This window comes from Prionailurus viverrinus, chromosome D3 (assembly GCF_022837055.1).
Source record: "Prionailurus viverrinus isolate Anna chromosome D3, UM_Priviv_1.0, whole genome shotgun sequence".
Classification (NCBI taxonomy): domain Eukaryota; kingdom Metazoa; phylum Chordata; class Mammalia; order Carnivora; family Felidae; genus Prionailurus; species Prionailurus viverrinus.
This window is the reverse complement of record NC_062572.1, coordinates 53,669,581-53,682,415: the sequence shown is the minus strand read 5'-3', so window position 1 is coordinate 53,682,415 and position 12,835 is coordinate 53,669,581. Positions and strand designations below refer to the sequence as shown.

The 12,835-nt window shown below is 37.4% G+C and overlaps 1 pseudogene; it reads right to left on the bottom strand.

Annotated features, from left to right (window-relative positions):
• LOC125148654 (60S ribosomal protein L10-like) overlaps positions 1-12,835 on the bottom strand; it is a 77,910-nt pseudogene that overhangs the window by 45,661 nt on the left and 19,414 nt on the right.

Here is a 12,835-nt window from a genome sequence, read left to right as displayed (position 1 = left end):
ATATTCTGGACAGTTGTGCCAAACTCTGTTTCCTTCTCCTATCAATTTATCCTGCGTAAATGTCACCAGTATAATATTAAAAAGCGTCTTTAATCATGTTGCCTCCTTGCTCACAAAACTACTTGGACTTCTTGTTGTCTAAACAATATTAAAATTCTTAGGTCTGCAATTCAAAAGCTTCTATAATCTAATCTCTACTGCCCTTCCAATTTTATCTAAATTTTCCCTTTGGAACACTCTAATACAATAAAATTATAATTTATTAAATACTGCCCACTGATTTCATCTTGTGTTTATTAGATATTGATTCAGTTTCTAAGATGATTTATGCACAATATGTGTCCTAGGAAATTTCCTTCCTTCCTCCAAAATCTATTTCAAATTTTATCTAATCCAATAAAGTCTTCCTGAATATCCCAGGTGAAAATGACATTGTTCTATTTTAATATTCAATTATTTCTTTAAAACGTTTATTTATTTATTTATTTTGACACACACACACACACACACACACACAGATAGCATGAATGGGGAAGGGGCAAAAAGAGAAGAAGACACAATCCCAAGCAGGCTCTGCATAGTGCTTGATCTCATCAACCATGAGATCATGACCTGAGCCAAGATCAAGGGTCGACCTAAACTGAGATCAAGTGGCTTAACTGACTGAGCCACCCAGGCACCCCTCAATGATTTTTGAATAAAGTTTTACAAATAAACTTGGTCCCCAATTTCCACATTAGATTTCAGAGTATGTAATTTTTCATTAGATAATTCAATATATTTCTTTTTTTTTAATTATGTTTCTTTATTTTTGAGAGGCAGAGAGAGAGAGAGAGAGAGACAGAGCATGAGCGGGGGAGGGGCAGAAAGAGAGACGGAGACACAGAACCCAAAGCAGGCTCCAGGCTATGAGCTGTCAGCCCAGAGCCTGACATGGGGCTTGAACCCACAAATCGTGAGATCATGACCTGAGCCAAAGTCAGACACTCAACCGACTGAGCCACTCAGGAGCCCCAAATAATTCAATATATTTCTTACACGATTGAATCAAAAAGTAACTAGAAACAGGGGAGGGATAGTAGGAACATTTCTCATGAATTTGGAAACTAAATTTTTTATTATTTATGAAGAATAGGTATTTCGGTGGACTGTAATTGACCAAGTGGCTACTGGTCTCTGTACAAGGGCCAATATCAGATGAGCATTCAGGCTGAACATCTCTCTTTTCTCCAAAGGGAGAGATTCTTCAAGTCAGCATTAAAGGTCAATGACAATGATGGCTAGTGTGACCTGCTCTTCATATCTTATCAATTAATTCTATGGCCAAAACCCAAGTATTTAGAATTCAGAATAAATTCATTAACAACATGTTAAATTAAATATCAGTGGCAGTAACAGTACACCTGAAATGATTTTGCCATGAATCATGAAAATCTAGAGAAAAATCAGCTGAAATATGTTTTAGATCAAATATTGCCAGGTCATTATACCAAAAATTATTGTGGCAAAACCGAAAGACATTCTATGTCCTCAATAGTTGAAAAGAAAATATATTAGGGCTCCTTAAGATGTTGCAATTTATATTTATACACACACATGCACCTGTATGCATTTGTTTGTTTACTTTTTATCCAAATGCGCACCAAAATTTATCTAAAGATATCCTACACTTTATATTTTGTTTCCTAAGTGACTGAAAATGTATCTTAAATTCAACCTGAGACTTAGTGGCTGTATGTGTGTTCAAGAAAATCTTTTCCAGGGCCTACTATCTTGGCTCATAGACTTTTCATGTTTTAAACTTCAATAATGTCATATAATGAGTTTTCTTGCTCTCAGTTTTGCCACTCTCTAACCTTTACCTTATACAGGTATAGAATTTTTCTAAAGGACAAGTCTTGTCATTTTACTCCCCATTAAGTGGTTTCTATGTGATTAGAGAAGAAATCAAATTCCCTACGTTGGCATATAAGGTATTTCAAGAACCAGCTTTTGCATCCCTGTTGAGAACAGTATCCCACACCATAAATATTGAGAGCTTCCCTGTGCTTTCCCTCACTGTTGCCTCCTTCTGTGGAATGTGCAAGCTCTGCTCTCACCCTCCCTCTCTCCTCCTCTTCCTGACCTATGTGTCTGGCAAGAACCTGCTGGTCTTCTAAGTTTCGGTTCATGCACCACGTTCCACAAAAATATATGATGAATTTTATTCCCAAAAGAAAATTTGCCATACCTTTCTCTATAAATCTCACATACACTGTATTTATAATGTCTTATAATTTATTATTTTATAATTTACTCCCTATCCTACATAACTGCGGTAAGGTCATGATATAGAATCCGTAACATATTTACAGTTACCACTACACGAAAATTAGTAAAAAATGAACAATGAATGAATATATTTATCCGTATAAGAAAATTTACATGTGGACATAACCATTACTCAGAGGAACATTGTGGATGTCTTGATGATTAGCAGTAGCCAATCAAATACCAACAAAATTATATAGATGTGACTATTCATTATGAGGAAAAAATATACTACTGAATAGTACTGAAAACAATACTGAAATACCAACACTCTTATAGCATTTCCAATATGCCAGGCATGATATATGCACTTTATGTGTATTGACTCATTGAGGTCTCTAAACTCTATTTAGTTCCTTGGAGATAAAATTCTGTGGCATTCACCATTTTAGACTCAGTACTTTGAATAGTGCATGACCATGGTGGATGCTAACCATGTAAATAAATTCTATTAGCATTTTTGGAGGAATATAAAAATATGTTGCTAATGAGTCTTCAATATGTTACTATAAATTAAATTCTGTCTTATTTAAAAATTTTTTTAATGTTATTTATTTTTGATAGACAGAGAGAACACAAAGTTGGGGGGAGGAGAAAAGAGAGAGGGAGACACAGAATCTGAAGCAGGCTCCAGGATCTGAGCTGTCAGCACAGAGCCCCCCATGGGGCTTGAACCCCCAAACCATGAGATCATGATGTGAACTGTAGTCGGCCACCCAACTGACTGAGCCACCAAGGTGCACCAAATCCTATCTTATTGAAGTTTTGTGCTTACGTTTTTAGTACAATGTAGCCCAATGTAAAATTTTTGAAATATTTTAGAGAACAAAGGTAATTCTTCATTCATTTTTAAAGTTATAATTAATATAGTCTTATCACAAAGATGTACTTGATTCAAAAGATACCTCATGTTTTGAACATCCTAACTTTCACAAATGGGAAAGCAATACTTTTTGTTTTAATATTTTATGGAATCACTTATTTTATTATGTTTCACTTTATCCTTATTTGCATACATGTTTTCTTATTAGATTCTTGGTTCCTGTGGGTTAGACTCTAGTTGCCAGACTATGTACCACCCATGTTTTTATCCACACAAGAAAATAGAGGTGTAATATGATAAGCAACAGGAGCTCGTGGAAAGGAGAGACTATAAAGTTGAGTACTGAGATGCAGTCCCAGTTCTGCCAGGAGGTAGTTCTGCTGTGTTAAATAACTCTCTGTTTTTTCTGGGATTCACTTTATTCTTATGCATAAGATGTAGGATTAAATCATATCAAATTTCTCTCTAGTTTTAACATTCTATTATCCAATAACATAATTATTATACTAAACCTAGTCATATCTGTGAATGAATCCTGGCAATATGGACAAGAACTTGGAATTCTTAAAAAAAAAAAAAACATTTCTATATCAAAATAAATTAAATACATAGGGAACCAGCTAAAGATATGTTACCCAGCCTCCCTTTCTGTTGCTAGTTCTGGCCTGGTGACCATGTTTTGGCCAATGAGATATTAATAGAAGCAATGTATTTATTTTCCAATATATCCCACTAAAAGGAATGGACATACCCTTCACTTTCTTTTTATTCCTTCCTGCTAAATAAGATACACACTTGGTGGTGAATTATGCAGAAAAAAACACTCGACATCCAAGAAGATTTCATTCACACATGGAAAGACCTGGGTTCCTGGCCCTATTTAACCACTGTATCAAGCCTGGACTGCTTATATAATCTATTACACAAAGGAAGATAAATAAATTCTGCCATACTGCTGTAGTTCCAGATAGATTGTCATTACTAAAGTAAATCAGCAGATGTGCAGCTAATAAAATGGCATATGAAAAAAATTCTTTTCTGTAGGCAAGCACAACAAGAAGCAATTTGGATTTATGTGTCAGAGACAGCAATATACATTCACTATGCTGTCACAGGCCTACGTCAGCTCTTCAGCTCTTTGGTATCCTATAGTCTAAAGGACCTTGATCTTCTTGATATATCGCAGAATACCTTTTGTGCTACTCACTTATATTGAAGATACTATGCCAGACAGATATGGTGTTCAGAGAGCAGTAAACATTCTAGAAGCCCCAGTAGGATTCATGTATGCCTGAGAATAAGAGAGAAATTCTATAAATGTTAGGGGCCTGCCACATTGGTAGAGTTGCTCAGAATCTATGGTTCTTTATCATAGCAGAATATCCTTTCTTCAGTGAGAGGTAAGTTGTCCCATCACCAGGAGAGTCACCATGCTTCATGGTGTCTTTGAATTTTAACGGCAACTCACACCACATTTTGGTATGATACTTCATTCAATACTTTTACAGGGTAACCCATAAAACTGTTAGTTTGAGAGTCCAGAGTAACGTATTCAGTAGGTCTAGCCTGCTGTTTAAGGCCTCACAACCCAGTAGACCGGAGATGCCATATCACAGCCTGCAGGCCAAATCTGGCCCATCTGCTTTTGTGTAGCCTATGAACTAAGATGAGTTTTTTTTATTATCAAATAGTTGAAAATACCAAAAGAAGAAGAAAATTTTATGACATGAAAATTACATGAAATACAAATTTCCATGTCCATAAAGCCACTTTTATTGGCATGCTACAACTAAGAGGGAGAGTTGAGGCAGAGATTGGATATCCCATGAAGCCTAAATATTCACTCTCTGTACCTTTATAGAGAAAGTTGCCACGCCCTGAAGAAGAAAAACAACAACGAAAACAAAGAAAAAACAAAACAAAACAGGGACTTGCCATGGAGACTCTGGCAGACCTCAAGACAAAAACCATGGCTCAGATTCTGAGTTTTATACCAAGGCCATGCTCTCTTTTTCCAGGAATAAAAGTTGTCATGGGTTCAACATCAGGGAGTCCCCTCACTCAAGTAATCTACATATTTCTACTATAAAATGTCTCACCTGCCAACCTCAGAGGCCATTTGAAAAACTGCTCCTGGAGTGTTTCTTAGAATCCAAACTCCTAATAATAAAGTGCCATGTAAAAGTGTGACCTAAAATGCCCAGGATGATTTGGGCACTATCTAAGTCACCAAATCATAAAATTGGGGATATTTTTCCAACATCTGCTGAAAACTGGAGATGAAGTGTGTAAGAACATAACAAAGCCAGACCAGAAGGAGAAAGTACACTACACAAGTGGATACCTCAGACAGGCACAGTAACTGTTCCTTCTGCTTTACTGCCTCACCTTCCTATCACTACTGAAGCTGCACAAGGATTTCCCTGTGATCACCTTATGTCAGAGGAAAAGCATACACCTGCACAGTGTGTTGACATTACCTGGAAGTGGATGGCTGCTGCATTATAGCTCCACTCAAGGAAGACCTGAAAGTTACAATAAAGGGAAATCCTCCCAGTGGACAGAACTTGGGGCTGAGGATCAGTTTGTCCCCTTCATGTGGAAGGAGAGACTGTCTGAGAAAAATACCTAAGCTAGCTGATGGGTTGGAAGGTGGATCAAAGCTTTGCCACGAACATAATTTGTCAGATTGGTGATGAGTCTGGGCAATAAGTAACTGAATGGACTTCTGCGTATAGGCACCTATGTTGAAGATAATTGGGTTCAATGTAGATGACCATCAGAAAAGATCCATTCATCATGTAGCATATGTCAGAAACCGAAAGCCACTATATGATGTTATCATCACTAAAAAACTAGATATGTAGGATGTAGAAACTAAGGGGTTAGAGGTGAGACTGTTCTTACTATTATGCAAAGTAGCTCACGGGAAAAATGTTTGCTTCTTTTCTCTGTGACTTTGATTTTAGTGGCTTTAGAAGTCTTAATGTCCAAGGAAGAAATGCTTGTGCCAGGAAACACAGTAACACTCCTTTAAATAAGAAACTGAAATTGCTCTCTGTGCTTTTCATGCCATGCAGAAAAAGGGTCACTCTCCTGGTGAAGTGATTGATCTTCATTATCAAGGAGAAAATTGATGGCTGCTACACAATGGGATAAGGAAGACAATTTCTGGAACCAGAAGATTCACTGGCTTTTAGTACCTTTTCGTGCCCCCGTACTCAGTAATAGTCAATGGAACACTTTAGTGGTCTAATAAAGACAGAGCCAGAAAAGATTCTGATCCCAGGGATAGGGGTTTTGGCCACCCCATTTGGTAAATAATCTTATCTATTTTAGGTAACTGCAGAGGGTAAGAGGGGCCTTAAAAGGATAATTGTGAGAAATGAGCTCACCGACCCAATCAGAGGAGGGGTGCAGAACACAGTGAAGGGAGGCTTTAATCAACATTCTTGCAAGAGCGGGTGTCTGACTGATGGACACACTCTGGGCAGTTACAGCAGACAATTTATCTCCTAGAGTGCAAGTCCCTCCCTTGGTTCCTCATTGGCTGAATGCTACAGAGGTTACAGCCTTACCCGGACATTGTCTATGCCCATGTAATGCAAAAAGTAGTCTGATTGGAACAAATGTACATCCCCTGAGGTGACACGGAGGCTTTCAGTCCCTCCTCCCTGTGTTCTTTGATGCATGCTCATTGCAAAGTCCATGAAAATAAGCCTGCAAAACTTAGAGGCAAAGAAGAACCAGGAAGTGGAGGTCTAAGGGTTTGGGACTCCACTGGGGGGTGGGGGAGGCTGTGGTTCCTACATATTTCGAATAGGTTGTAAACTTACAATTAAGTAGACAGCACAGCTTTTATTTGGTATCTCAAAAGGAATCATCTCCCTTACTTCTCACATATTGAAAGATGGAGGTTTCAGAAATATGACTGTTAAAGGCAAGTTTTATATTAATTGTTTCTTTCCCTCCTCCTTTTATTAAGAAATGGTGGTGGCTGGGGTGCCTGGAGTGTCTAGATGGCTCAGTCTGTTAAGCTTCTGATTCTTGATTTTGGCTCAGGTCATGATCTCAAGGTTCATGTGTCAAGTCCAACATAGGGCTCTGCACTGTCAGAGATTAAGATTCTCTCTCTCCTCCTCTCTCTACCCCTTCCCCTCTCTAAAAATAAATAAACTTAAAAAATGATTTTACAAAAGGCAATGGCAGTGGCCAAAATTTTATATTTTATGTGGGAGTATATCTGTAGTGCTATCATCTGTGATTAAATATGATAAAATGAAATAAATATATTGTATGGGTACACAAATTTTTCATCCAGAAAAAGAACAATAGATATTGCAAAGCAAAAGAGGTGGGTGGTGCTGGATATTTGTGTTTGCTTATCCAGATCTCTTCCTCACCCTTCCCACTCTATTCTGCTTCCTGAGAAGTTAACTATATAGACTGCATCAAAGAGCTCCTTTACCCCAGGGCTGGGTGTGACCAATGGGAAGCATCTGCAAAAGATGTGATGGAAAGAGGAAGTTGAGATTGGGGTGTGTATTCCTCGGACTCCTGCAAAGCCCATTAAACACTGTAGCTGCTCGCTCAGAGCCCCTTCTTACTACTGTAATTACATTTTCCGGGTTCTAGTAATTGCTTTATCCTCTTGCCTCTTCTGATCTGAGTCTTAGCAGCTCGCATCTCTTGCTAGCTCTGATGTGCTTCAGTCAACCTTCCTGGTTTTCCTTAACTGCCCACATTTGGTAAATAGTTCTTTCCTCAATATTTCCTCAGACATATTTCAAATACATGTCTTGAAATCTATTTCCTGTGGAAGTGATAAAAGCACAGGTAGGCAAAATATTAAATGTTAGATATTATTTTTTCTTCTACCTCTTAAGTCTGAGACTTTAAAAGGTCCAGGTAAAAATAGATAACATTGTCTTAGAAAATGTCACCAATATCATATTCCCTTATGAAGGTTCAGTCCTGGTTTTGATGAGAAGGTAATATATGAATAAACGGATCTTCTTTGTCTTTTTCTTTAGAAAAAAACGACCTTTAGAAGCAGTGCACTGGAATATAAATGCAAACTGCCTTTAAACATTTCTGACAAGCTTAGTGTACTTGAAACCTCTATTGCTGTGTAAAAACAAGTTTATGTTTTGTTAATGCCTACTTGACAGTTACTAATAATTATAGTCACTTCCATATAGCTTTGGTTTTTATTATTTTGTGTATTTTTATGTTAGTTGTGAAAAAATTTAAATACTTTACCCAAATGATGAAATTTTATATGAATGAGAAATGCATTATGACATTGGAAAATGAAAAATGAATAATCTAAGCTTAATTATAGATGCAAATCACCCTTCTCAGCTGTCCTCAGTGAAATGGACTAAGTGATAAACACAATCAATGAATATATCCAATGAATAGATAACTAGCAAATAATACTGCATGTCATAGTAATCTGTGTCAACGCTTGAATCATTTCAACAAGGTATCACTATAAACTTACAATTTTGTAAAATTACTTCTGTGTTTCCTTATTGCCTCGTGTTGGTCTTACATCTTCAAGCAATGTCAGTAAACACTTTTTAACCCGAAATCTCTACGTAACACACCGTTATGGTTCTACCATATGGTTTCAAAGACAGAAGAGTTTGCTCACAAATGTCATTAAGTCATGTTACTCTATGTGTATAACTTCAACATGGTTTTATACATCTATATTTATTTATATTTGAAAATATCAATTGGTAAATATATGGGATGTTGTCTCAAATATGCCATGTAATTAAAATATATCATAATTAAATTCTAAAAGAGTCACCATAATGATCAACGGTCCTTATTAAAACTGTTCTATTTAGAATCTTTCGGAGATCAGGTAGGTAGGTGGCATTCAAGAGTGATTTGTCATGCTCATATTGCACTTCTGTGTGAATTTGCCTCTACGAAATACAAAAATAGAGCTGAAAGAATCTTCTGAAGTATTTATGAAAAGAGATTAAGACAAGAGAGAGATAATAAAGCTCAATCAATTAATTAAACTTAGGAAACTCAATCAACATACTGCTTTCAGGGGAAGGAATGTTATTATAATTTTTTTTTTACATAAAAATACTTCAAATTTCAAGTGAAATTTCCTGCCCCCATACCCAATAGCTAGATTTGATTGTCTCCATCCCCTCCTCCCCAAGCCTCCAATATCCCATCTACTACTTTTGGGCATTCAAAACTCTTGAAGCCACAGAAAGTAGGAAGATGGCCCGTTTCATGGGACTCTACTTTCCTTCTGACTCTAAGTTCTCTTTGTGCTAAATTGGTTCCGTTTCTGGGTCATCTTATGAGTTGTTTTTACTGCTAGGGTTGTTATATTCAACCAATAGACATCCAGAATTTTAAGTTTGAAATTCAGATAAAAACAAATACTTTTTTAGCCTAAGTGTGTCCCATGCAATATTTGGGACTGATTTGTTGTTCATCTCATTGTTTATTTGCTACGTCTAACTGGGTGTTCTGTATTTGATCTGACTACTCTCCTTATTGCTCTTCAATGGAATTCAGCTTCTTGCATTAGTTCTGCTCTCTCTTGCTCTCCACAGCAATGAGATTCTTTCCATGTAAAACACTTTACAAGAGTTTAAAACAACAACAACAACAACAGCAACAAAACTTTCCAAAAATGTTTTGGGAGAGATAGAGGACAAACATATAAACAATAGGAGATGTTTTAAAAGACAGTTTATAAGGGTACCTGGGTGGCTCAACGGGTTAAATGTCCATCTCCTGATTTACGCTCAGGTCATGATCTCGCAGTTTGTGAGTTTGAGCCCTGTGTTGGGATCTGCACTGACTGTGCATAGCTTGCTTGGTATTTTCTTTCTCTCTCTCTCTCTCTCTCCAAATAAATAAATAATAACTTTAAAAAAAACACACAATTTATATTTCCTCTGATAATAGAATAAAATGGAAAAAGCTTTTCCAAAGGGGTTATAGAAAATGAAGCCATGAGGACATTGAGGAAGCAGGGGTAATGCATGTCTTCTGTCTCAAATTCTCAGAATTTTTACTGAACACGGCTAAAAACCAAGGCGCCCACTATACGTTAAAATGGACATAAATGGACTTTGTTCCTAACACTAGCCCTAGCAACCAGTCACATATAGATTAGTATTAACTGTAGCTATACCAACACCAATCACATTTCATTCAAAACAACACCCACAAATTTCCTCCTTTCTTTTCAAAATTTCTAACCTCCTGTGTCTCTCTGGAGCTCACTTTCAAGATTGATGGAATCTGTGTCTCCCGATTGCAATCCCTAAGACCTCAAATAAACACACATATTTTATTATGCAGCTTGCAGTTTGGCCTTTCATTGGTTGACATTTCCCTACATAAAAGCAAAGTTCACTGGTTTTTGTCATCAAAGTATGAATTTTTTAAAATGTTTTTTTGTTTATTTTTGACAGAGAGACAGAGACAGAGCATGAGCAGGGGAGGGGCAGAGAGAGAGGCTCCAGGCTCTGAGCTGTCAGCACAGAGCCCGATGCAGGGCTCAAACTTAGACCGTGAAATCTCAGACCGTGAGATCATGACCTGAGCCGAAGTCGGACACTCAACCGACTGAGCCACCCTGGCGCCCCATCAAAATATGCATTTTTAACGTTTTTATTTATTTTTGGGACAGAGAGAGACAGAGCATGAACGGGGGAGGGGCAGAGAGAGAGGGAGACACAGAATCGGAAACAGGCTCCAGGCTCCGAGCCATCAGCCCAGAGCCTGACGCGGGGCTCGAACTCATGGACCGCGAGATCGTGACCTGGCTAAAGTCGGCCGCTTAACCAACTGCGCCACCCAGGCGCCCCAAAATTTGCATTTTTAATTGGTATTGATCAACTCTGATTACAAGAAAACAGAGAGATTTTTAAGTGACTTTTGACTAAATTAAAATTTTCTTAATGTTTATTTATTTTTGAGAAAGAGAGTGAGAGAGACAGAGCATGAGCAGGGGAAGGAGCAGAGAAAGAGGGAGACACAGAATCTGAAGCAGACTCCAGGGTCCACACTGTCAGGACAGAGTCCGACACAGGGCTTGAACTCAGGAACCCTGAGATCATAACCGAAGCTGAAGTCAGATGCTTAACTGACTCAGCCACCCAGGCGTCCTGACTAAATCTAAAAGGTCTGTATCCTTATTTCTTCATGTAGAACGTGAAAAGATTGACTATATGAATAAGCAGGTAGATGTATCTATTTATCTGTTTAAGTTTAGAATTGCATTAAGATTTTTGGGACATCTTATGTATATTGATTTTGAGAAATAATAATTTTCCTTGTTATTAAGCAAGGAAGCAGAATAGATGAGATAAGGAAACTAGACTGATGGGTTTAGAAAATATTAATATGGAAAAGGCTAAAATTAGCTCCTGGCCTGATTTCCGACCCCCTCCCCGCCCCAGGATATCCCACCTCTAGTCTTCCTACCTCTATGGACCAGTGAAATAAGCCTAGACTTTGTAATTGAGGAGACCAATTCAGCATTTTGTTAGTTTTACAGATTTTTGTAATTTTTAACTTTTTCTGAGCTTTTTTTGATTTTTCAAGCTTGATATTTTCTTCAGGAATATAAATTTTTTTGATGTTTATTTATTTATTGAGAGAGAGAGAGAGAGTAGGGGAGGGGCAGAGAGAGAGGGAGAGAAAGAATCCCAAGCAGGCTCCAAACTGTCAGCACAGAGCCCATGGTGGGGCTCAATCTGAAGAACCTTGAGATCATGACCTGAGCCGAGATCAAGTTGGACACTTAACCGACTGAGCCGCCCAGGCAACCCTTGCTTCAGGAATTCGATCAAAGTTTTGTCTCTGATGTGATGTCACAATCCTATATAAAATAGCAAACCAAATGTATACTTTTTTTTTTCCATAGCACTTACCATGATTTCTCACATCATATACTATTCATGCATATACTGACATATACATTCATATACCAACTTGTTTCTTATTATTGCCTATCTCCTGAGGCCAGAAGGTAGCTTCCAGACTGACCAGGATTTTGCCTGTTTACTTCTTTGCTAGATCCCCAGCACGTCACACAGTTCCTAGCACATAAAAGGACACACTATATACATGACGACTGAAAGGGGAATTTTCCTTATTTCCATGTATACATAAGGGGCTAAACCAAATTCCAGGTGTTTCTAAAGCTTTAAAAATGTACTGGATATAGAGAGTTTGGATAGTATCTGGCTTATGGTATGCAGGAAATGAATGATTAATTTTATTGTCACTAACACAGTACACAATCCCTGACATGTAGTAGTAAATCAATGGGTTTTAATACTCTTTCCTTCCTTCTCAATTTCTTTGATTTATCTCCTGTGTTGAATTCCTAGCTTTTCTCTCTTACCCTGAACAGAATCATGGAAATGTAAGAAAATACCAAGAAGAATAAAAAACCTAAATATACAAAATACTAATAATAATGTTTGTTGTTTGAATTATATGTATAATTAAATTAAAATGTTTGGCAACAATAGAATTAAAGGTAGGAGGGAGTCTATGATGCCACATTATTTAAAAATTTTAGCATCTTGAGGGTAGTAGTGAAAGTGCTCATTTTATAGCAAATCTTACTAAGACAAAGATTCATGTTCTGTCTCTTGAGTAATAAAGGAGTAAAAAGAAGTCTGCCACTAAAAGTCT